Source organism: Mus pahari, chromosome 15, assembly GCF_900095145.1.
Source record: "Mus pahari chromosome 15, PAHARI_EIJ_v1.1, whole genome shotgun sequence".
NCBI lineage: Eukaryota > Metazoa > Chordata > Mammalia > Rodentia > Muridae > Mus > Mus pahari.
Genome location: NC_034604.1, coordinates 75,639,071 through 75,647,851, shown reverse-complemented (window position 1 = coordinate 75,647,851; position 8,781 = coordinate 75,639,071). Strand labels below are relative to the sequence as shown.

At 43.8% G+C, this 8,781-nt stretch overlaps 1 long non-coding RNA gene across 1 annotated transcript in view; it reads right to left on the bottom strand.

Annotated features, from left to right (window-relative positions):
- Positions 1–7,588: 7,588 nt before the first annotated feature.
- The window catches only part of LOC110333544, a 4,353-nt gene continuing 3,160 nt past the window's right edge, over positions 7,589–8,781 (bottom strand). The window contains exon 3 of the long non-coding RNA XR_002381082.1: positions 7,589–7,906. This is a non-coding gene — a long non-coding RNA (uncharacterized LOC110333544). The remainder of the gene's footprint in view (positions 7,907–8,781) is intronic.

Here is an 8,781-nt window from a genome sequence, read left to right as displayed (position 1 = left end):
GTGTCCCACTTCCACAGTTAGAGTGGATGTCCTGTCCTACGGCTCTCTGACCACAGGCCTTCTCCAAGCTCAGCAAGGGACCTTTCTTTGGTCCCCAAGCCTCCAGCCTCCTGGGACATAATCTCTGGGTTTCTCTGCCTGTCAGATGTGCTCCTCACTGATAGAAGAAACTGAAGGAGTTAGTGACCTGCTGTTCTGTAGGATGCTCCTTTTGGGGTTTTCTGATGCCTCCTTGGAGTTCAGGTTGTATTTCCTCCCCCAAGAATACCGTATAACTGTTGTCATGAGACAAAATACACAATATCTGTATCCGTGAAACATGATTTTATATATATATATAATATATATATAATTATATATATATATATTTGTGTTTTTATTTGAGAACTGCGGAATGTCTAAACATGTGTGACTCTGTGCACATGCAGACTGAATTTAGCTACCACTCATTGACTAAGAGGTTGGCTAAGATACCTTGCACAGGTTTCTCCATTGAAATGTTGTGGTCCCCCACCCCCACTTTTTAAATTAGTAAGTCTGTTGCGGAGATATTCTGAATCTATATGAGATCCCATTTCCCAAGTTAAATCTCCATGGATTAATTTGGACACAGTAATTGTTCCAGTAGCATTTGCAAAATAGGGGCTTTATGTATCCATTACTCCTTTCCTATTTATCTGGGATTCTATTTTGTGAAAGCCATGAGATCTCCTTGATTTATTTCTTTCTTTTGAGTTTTTTTGAGATGGGGTTTCTCTGTGTAGCCCTGGCTATCCTGGGACTCTCTATGTAGATCAGGCTGGCCTTAAACTCAGCGAGCTGCCTGACTCTGCCTTTAATCTCAAGATGTGCACCAGCACACCCAGTCTTGGTTGGTTCCTTTATTCAACTAGAGGCAGGTAAGTGTGGACTAACTGTTCAGAGGTGGCTATAGGAAGGGAAGAGTTCCCCGGGGAAGGTCTACAGCACCTTGCCCCGTGGGAAGTTCTGCTGTGCCTTCTGAGAACACCCTTGTAAGGTAGGACCCTCTCATCTCCCGTTTTCTTGTTCTAACCACGGAAGCTGCCTCTTCTTAAGATCTCCTGACCTGCTTCCTGAGAAACTTATCAAGAAGCCAAAGGGAGGAGAAGACAGGAGAATCAGTTCACTGAGTCATTTCAAATGCCCGAGTCTCCTGAGACAGGGTCTTAGAAAGGGAGAATGGAAGGCAGGCGGGTGGGCGGGCGGGCGGGCGGGCAGGCAGGCAGAAAGGGGAGAAGAAGAATATGGAGGGAGGGAGAAAAGAAAGAAAGGAAGGAAAACGGAAACCGAGATTGGGAGCAGAGCCGCAGTTTCTATTATTCTTACCATAGGAACATTATTATTATTATTCCTATTATTCTTATTATTCCTATTATTCTTTTTGCTCTCTTTATAACTGCTTGTTATTTTTAAATTTCTCATTGGCCATGGTTGGTCTGGAGAAGTAATGTCTCTTTCTTTCTTCCTTTCTCTCTCTCTCTCTCTCTCTCTCTCTCTCTCTCTCTCTCTCTCTCTCTCTCTCTCTTCCTTTCTTTCTTTTTCTGTGTAGCCCTGACTGTCCTGGGACCCTCTTTATAAACCAGGCTGGCCTTGAACTCACAGAGATCTGCCTGCTTCTGCCTTCCAAGTGCTGGGAGTAAAGCTGTGGGCCCCCAGCACACAGCAAGAAGTGTAATCCTTTTCCTAGTCTGTCTTATATTTAACATCAAATTTAAAGCCTCTGGTGTGTTCTAATACATCATTTCTTTTAAAATATGTGATCAGATCAAATGCCAGAAATAAGCTTGTTTGGTTTCATTTCTGTTTTCATTCATTTTTCTCCCCCTCCCCTCCCCTCCCCTCCCCTCCCTTCTCCTCCCTGCCCTTCCCTTCCCTCCCCTCCCTTGCCCTCCTCTCCACTCCCCTCCTCTTCCCTCTCATCTCCTTTTCTTATCAGATTGGCCGGGGTTAATGTTAAAGTAAAAACATAGATGTGAAAGTAAATATGATTTCTTCCAAACCCAAAGAGAGTGCATCAAAGATATGAACAGGTATTTGCTTTAGACTTTTGGCTTGAGATCTTTGCTAAATTAAAGATATTTCGTTCATTGATCTAGGATGCTGGGAGACTTAATTTAGTCATAAATATTTGTGTTTGTCTTCTAGTGTTGACTTTGGACACAATCATATAAATCATGTGTGCTACATTATTATTTACTACTCTTATTATTATCACTGCAGTGATGAAGATTAAATCTAGGCCTTGTCCATACCAGGGAAACTACCTCTGAACTCTACCCTCGGCTTAACCTTTTTATTTCATCAGTGAATGGGAGAAAGACATGGCTTCTTTTCTCGTGTTTGCTCACCTTCGCAGTCCCCTTCAGACACAACTATTGGAAACTACAATCTTGTGTGTGTGTGTGTATGTGTGTGTGTGTGTTGTTTTTTTAAGACATGGTTTCTTTGTGTAGCCCTGGCTGTCCTGGAACTCACTGCCTGTCTACAATATTGTATTTTAAATTTTTTAACTAATTTAGTGATGCATGTGTGTGGGTATGAGAGTGTACATTTCCCTATGGCTGCAGGAAGTCAAGAGAAGGAGTTGAATTCCCTGGAAGTGGAGTGATAGCAATTGTGAGCTATCTGACAGGGGTGTTGGGAACGGAACTTGGGCCCTGTGGAAGATGTAGCAAGTCCTCCTAACCACTGAGCCATCTTTCCAGCCCTCATTGTATTGTTCTTTCAGACAATATTGAAATATTTTGAAATAAAGTGTTACTATTTACAGTGCTGATGTCTGAAGCCTGCGTGTGTGCATGTGTGTGTGTGTGTGTGTGTGTGTGTGTGTGTGTTAGCACCCTCTTGTTGAGCTGCACCCAGCTCCTCTTACATTGTCTTGACTGATACTGTATATAGGTTACTGGAAACTCTGCTTTCGTCTGATTTTGAAATCATTAACAATTTTTTTCCAAAATGAAAAATATGTATTTTTATGTGTGCATGTGTATAGTGTGTGTGTGTGTGTGTGTGTGTGTGTGTGTGTGTGTGTGTGTGCATGACTGTGCTTAAACATGCAGTGGGATGGAACTCAGGACTTTCTGTATGTTAGGCAAACATTCTACTAAGTAAGCTACATCCCAGCCACGTGGTCATGTAAGGTTTGATATAAATATAATTCGAGGGGAGGGGGGAAAGTAATCTTTTTCAAGAAATAGTGCTGAGACAAATAAATGAATATCCACATGGAAAAGAATGGAATTTGACCCTGTGCCACATTATACAAAAAATTAACTCAGAGCAGGAAATGGCCCTAAAAGTAAGCACTGAAAACCATATAACTCTTCAAAGAAAAAAGGAGAAATGCATCTTTGTGGCTTTGGGTTAAGCAAGAGCTTCTTGGCTAGGGCACCACAGTCGTAAGTGATCAAAGACTGATAAATAGAACGTGGTCAAGACCAATTTAAAACTTCTGTGGGGTGTGGAGGCACTCAGTACAACCCCAGTACTTGGGAGGGGGAAGCGGGAGGGCTAGGAGCTTAAAAGCAGTCTTAGCTACACACTGGGGGAGATGTCAGCTGGGACCACATGAACCCTGACTCAAAATAAATAGGGTGCTGGAGAGATGGATCAGGGGTTAAAGCAGCCTGTGCTCTTCCATGGGACCTGGATTTGACTCCCAGCACCCACATCATGGCTTACAACCATCTGTAACTCTAGTTCTAGCGGGATTTGATCCCCTCTTTTGTCTTTCATGGGCACCAGGTATACAGGTAGTATAGACACACATGTAGGCAAATCACCATAAATAGTAAGTAAAATAGATAATAAATAAGTAGATGAATGCACACATAATTAGGGGCTGAGGGGGTTGCTAAGTGCAGGTATGCGATGTCCTTCCAGAGGACTTGAGTTTGGTTCCCAACACCCACGTCAGGCAGCTCACAACAGTAACTGCAGCTCTAGGGGATCCAATGCCCTCTTCTTGCTTCTGTGATAACTGGAATATGTACACATACATACATACATACATACATGGGCACATAAATAAAAATAAAATAAATCCTTAAAATTAACTAATCAATTAAAGGAATTTGCTTCGACTTCCAGTGATACTATGCTGTAAATGAAGATGGCACAGAGTTTGGGTAAATACATTATTAAGCCATGCGTTTCATAAGGGGATTGTATTTAGGAAACTTTACAACTCAGTAGTCAAATGACAACCCAATTAGGAATGCACAGGGACTGGAGTGGGCATTTTCCCAGTGGCCACCAAACATGCACAGACACTAATGACTACATTACAAGAAATGCAAGTACAACCACAATGGCATGCCACCCCACACTTCCTGTGATGGCTGTGGTGGAAAGAGGAGGAGCAGTGGGGAGGAGGGTGCTGAGAAGTTCAAGACACCATGTACATACGTGCTGAAAGCAAAGACTATGAAGTCATTCCTTGGTGTCTAAAAAGGTTACCTCTTGACCCAGCAAGGAAGGATCGCAAAGCCTGGACTTGCCTGGAACACACTGCGGATCCCAGGCTGACCTGGATGTCAAAATCCTCCTGCCTCTGCCGCTGGAGTGCTTGGATTACAGACATACCTCACTCTATTCTGCTCATGACCAGGCGGTTGTATTCATAGGAGTAAAATCAAGGAAATTAAAACCTGCATTCACACACAAATGTGTACACTACCATTCACAGAGCCATTGTGCACAATAGCCCCAGAGTGGAAATAGCGCAGATATCAGCCAGCTGATGAGAAAGCAAAACGTGGCATGCCTACCTATTGAGATATTATAAAAAGGAATGAATTATTCCCAAGAGCTACAACATAGTTGTGATTTGAAGACGCTATACCGCATGGAAGAAACTAGTTACAAAAGATAACATTAAATATCATTTTAGGCAGGAATCTGGAATAGGCATGTCTGTAGGGACAGACAGTGAACCCTGGGCTGCTGGGGCTAGAAACAGTGTCAGAGTGAGGTTGGGAAGGGAACTAGAAAGTGGCTGCTTCAGGTTTTTAGGGTAGTGAAAATGTTCTAAAAGAAGACTACGACAATTATTGCCCAACTCTGAAAATACTAAGGCCTTTGAAGCAGAGATATGCTCTAACAGGGGAACTTCATAGTATGCAAATCTATCTTTCATAAAACCTGTAGAAAACGGAGCTTGGAGTCTGTCCCTTACATGAGCAGGTAGGTTACAGAGCTGACCAGAGGTGGAAAAGGCTCTTGGGCAGCGCTTGTGCCAGATGACCTTTCCTGCCAGCCACGGCCATTTCTGTTTTTGCTGTAGTGGGGATGAAAGAGCATAGTGTGAGGCAGGCTCAAAGTGTGACCCTAACCCTTGGCCTATGTGTGCATCAGCTTCACATGTGTATTCAAGGCAACGTGTGCTCTCTCCAGGTCAGAGTCCTGTTTGCCGTGTACCCACATTGCTCCTTTGGATCTTTGGTATCTGGCCTTGGCTTTGATCTTCTCGCTTGACCCATCTTGGAATTAATGGATGGCTCTGTATCACCCATCAATGGATCTATACTTCTGAGAGAGTGACATCACCTTTTGCCTCTTAAAATATCCTCAGACTTCAAGACTTTTATCTCAGATTTTATTTTTGTTTTTTTTTGTTTTTTTGTTTTTTGTTTTTTGTTTTTTGTTTTGTTTTTCAAGACAGGGTTTCTCTGTGTAGCCCTGGCTGTCCTGGAACTCACTCTGTAGACCAGGCTGGCCTCAAACTCAGAAATCTGCCTGCCTCTGCCTCCCAAGTGCTGGGATTAAAGGCGTGCGCCACCACACCCGGTTTATCTCAGATTTTTAAGAGCACCACACCAGGCTTCCTTTCTTTGGTATTTGAGTGTTAATTTATAATCCTTGTGTTTACAATACTTCATTGTCTTTGGCTCCCAGTGTGTTTTGTGCTGTGTTTGTAGGTAGAGTTCGGCCCATAGGTGGAATCTATGTGGGCTTAGAGCTAGCTCTAGCCAGACCTTCTGGTACGCTAATGTTTGCTGTGCTGGCCTTCCTTTCTGTCCTTTGCTCCCGCCTTAACCGCATAGGGCACACTTTCTTTGCCTGGATTGGAAGCAATGGGGTTGGGTTTCCAGTTGCTTCTTTGTCTTAGGACAGAGTCTCCTGGGTATGTCCTGATTGTCCCTAACCTTACAACGATGGCGGTGTTCCATCCTGAGAGCAGAGGTCCTCATGGCCATCAGTTCCCTCCTCAGCCTTCCTCCATTCTCTGTGATAGCTGTGCTCATTAGAGTTGAAATTCTAGACTTTCCAAGATAATGTCAGAAAGATGCTCACACACCCCCTTACTTTACTGTCTTGTATACGAAGTTTCTGGGGACATTTCTCTTACTTTTAGTACGTTTTCCCCCTAAACTGTTCTCTTATGAGAAGTGGATTTTGGGTTAATCGACAGCCTGAGGTAGCTGTAAGAGCGCTTTCATTGTGCCTTTGATTTTGCTCACTTGAGCGTTCTTCCCTTCCCCCACACACCTCCCCCCCCCCACCTCTCTCTCAATTTATTTTTTCAAAAGTTAAGGGCATTTGTCTGGAAATAGCACCCTAGGCACTAGTACATTTCCTCTCCTTGTTTAAGAGTTCTGCGCTGCTGCCATGTGTCCAGAGGTCATGTTTCCACATGAAAGGGCAGCCTGACCCTTTCTCTCCTGTGGCGAGTCGCTCTTCACTCCTAAAGGCCTTAAAGCGTTTCCTATGTACGGGGCAGGCTGGATTTCGCTGCCATCCATGTGATTTTCTACCCTTCCTTCCTTCCTAGTTTTATTTTGTTTTTCAAGTCTAGAAACCTTTTTTTTTTTTTTTTTTGAAGAGGGGGTAATAGTCTCCACTTTCTCCCCTTACCAATCCTGCTGACCCTCTCTTTCTATGACCTTTGTGACCTCTTTCCTCTCTCTCTCTCTCTTTTCCTTTCCCGTTGCCTTCTGGGAAAATCCCTCAATCTAATCTTACAGCTCAATCGTCTTAGGCTGTTTCTTCTGTCTCTTGTTTGTGTTGGATGCTTATTGCTTCCACTTTGGGGGAGCACTATAGTTACAATTTGAATTGCAACAATATTACAAAATGTATCAAAAGAATAAATGCATAAAAGTAGATTTCTTAATGTTAAATTAATTTGGCATTTTAAAAGTTCAGGGGTCAGAAATTAAGAAAAATAAGCTATCATGAAATATAGGAGTGTGTGTGTGTGTGTGTGCAATACACAAACCTAGAACACTGTGTATTTTAGACACATCTCCAGTCCTTTCCAAAGACATCCTCTCAGTGACACGCCTTTTCTGGAAGCCTTTGGAGTATTGATGGTGGCTTGTCACTGTGATTCAGGCACCTTCTGGAAGCTCCACAGTGGATGACTTCCCAGTGGATGACCAGAAGCTCCCTGGGGGATGGGGGAAATTAGAGTGACAAGGGCGTCATCAAACTTGAGCACAAGAATCAGGGAATAAGTGGACAGCCAGGCCAAGGCATGAGGCTTCAGACAAGGGCTTGCAGCTCAAATGTCTGTCAGATGGCACAGGGGCGAAGGAAAATGAGCACACATCAGAGAAAGACTCCAGGTAAACAGAGTAACTGTTCCTTGTTATGTAATCATTGCAGAATTAAATGATGAGAAACCAGACTGTGGGCGATGAGCAGCAACAGTGATGGCACTCAGCAGACACTGGCTGTGCCAGGGCACGGCTCTCACTCTTCACAGCCAATTGTTTGCTTCCTCTTCCCCAGTACAATCGCTGCCATGTCGAATCGCTGATCTGTTAGAGAACTGTGTGTAGTGTGCACATGAGCCCGTGCATGTGTGGAAGTGTATAGAAGGGTCAACAGCAATGCATGCCTCTGTATAACCTTTCCAGGAACAGAGACCGAGAGGGTTTATCTGAAAAGAAATGCAAACAGAATTATAGTTGGAAATAGAACTTGGAGGCAGGGAGAGACAATTTTCTAAAACTCTTCATGTCTCACAAGAGTTTCATCTAAGCTAGTTGGTCTGGTAGAGACATTGATCTATTATTATTTACAGATGAAAGCAGAACACACAGCCAGCTCCTGTGTGCATTCATGTGTGCACACAGAGTGTGTACTTGCACATGTGTGGGTACCTGTGTTACGTGTGTGTGCAAGGTAACTGTGAATGTGTGAGCACACCTGTGGGTTCATATACACTTGTGTAGCCTGATTGTACATGTATGTGTCTGATATGTGTATGTGCGCGCACATGTACACGTGTCTGTGTGATGTCTGTACTGCTGTTAGCCACCAGCAGAAGAGCCTTAACAGCATGAGCGGTGCCACAGAAACTACAAAGATTCCCATCCCTGTAAGATGGCTTCTGCCCTGAGAAGCAGAGCCACTGCTAATCACGTCACAATTAACATGTTAGCAGAATTGGAAAGTAACCTGGCTGTCACTAGAAGGCACCTTCCATTTCAATAACGGTGTTGCACTGTGATGTGTGTCGTGGTGTGGTGGCTGGCAGCCCGTGGTGCGGGTGCAGAACTGGCATGGAACATTCTCTGTGAGCCCCTGTGTCATCCAGCGTCACTGCCTGAACACACTTTTGTTGGCACAGTTAGGTCCTTGTAGTGGCTATTCCTGGTTGTCAACTTGACTATATTTGAAATGAACTACAATCCAGAATTGGAAGGCTCACCAGTGGACCTAATCTGGAGACTGGGAGATAGAAGTTTCTGATCTGGATCTTGGTATGGAGATCTTGAGACACAGTGGTGATTGAATCCAGAAGATTAAGAC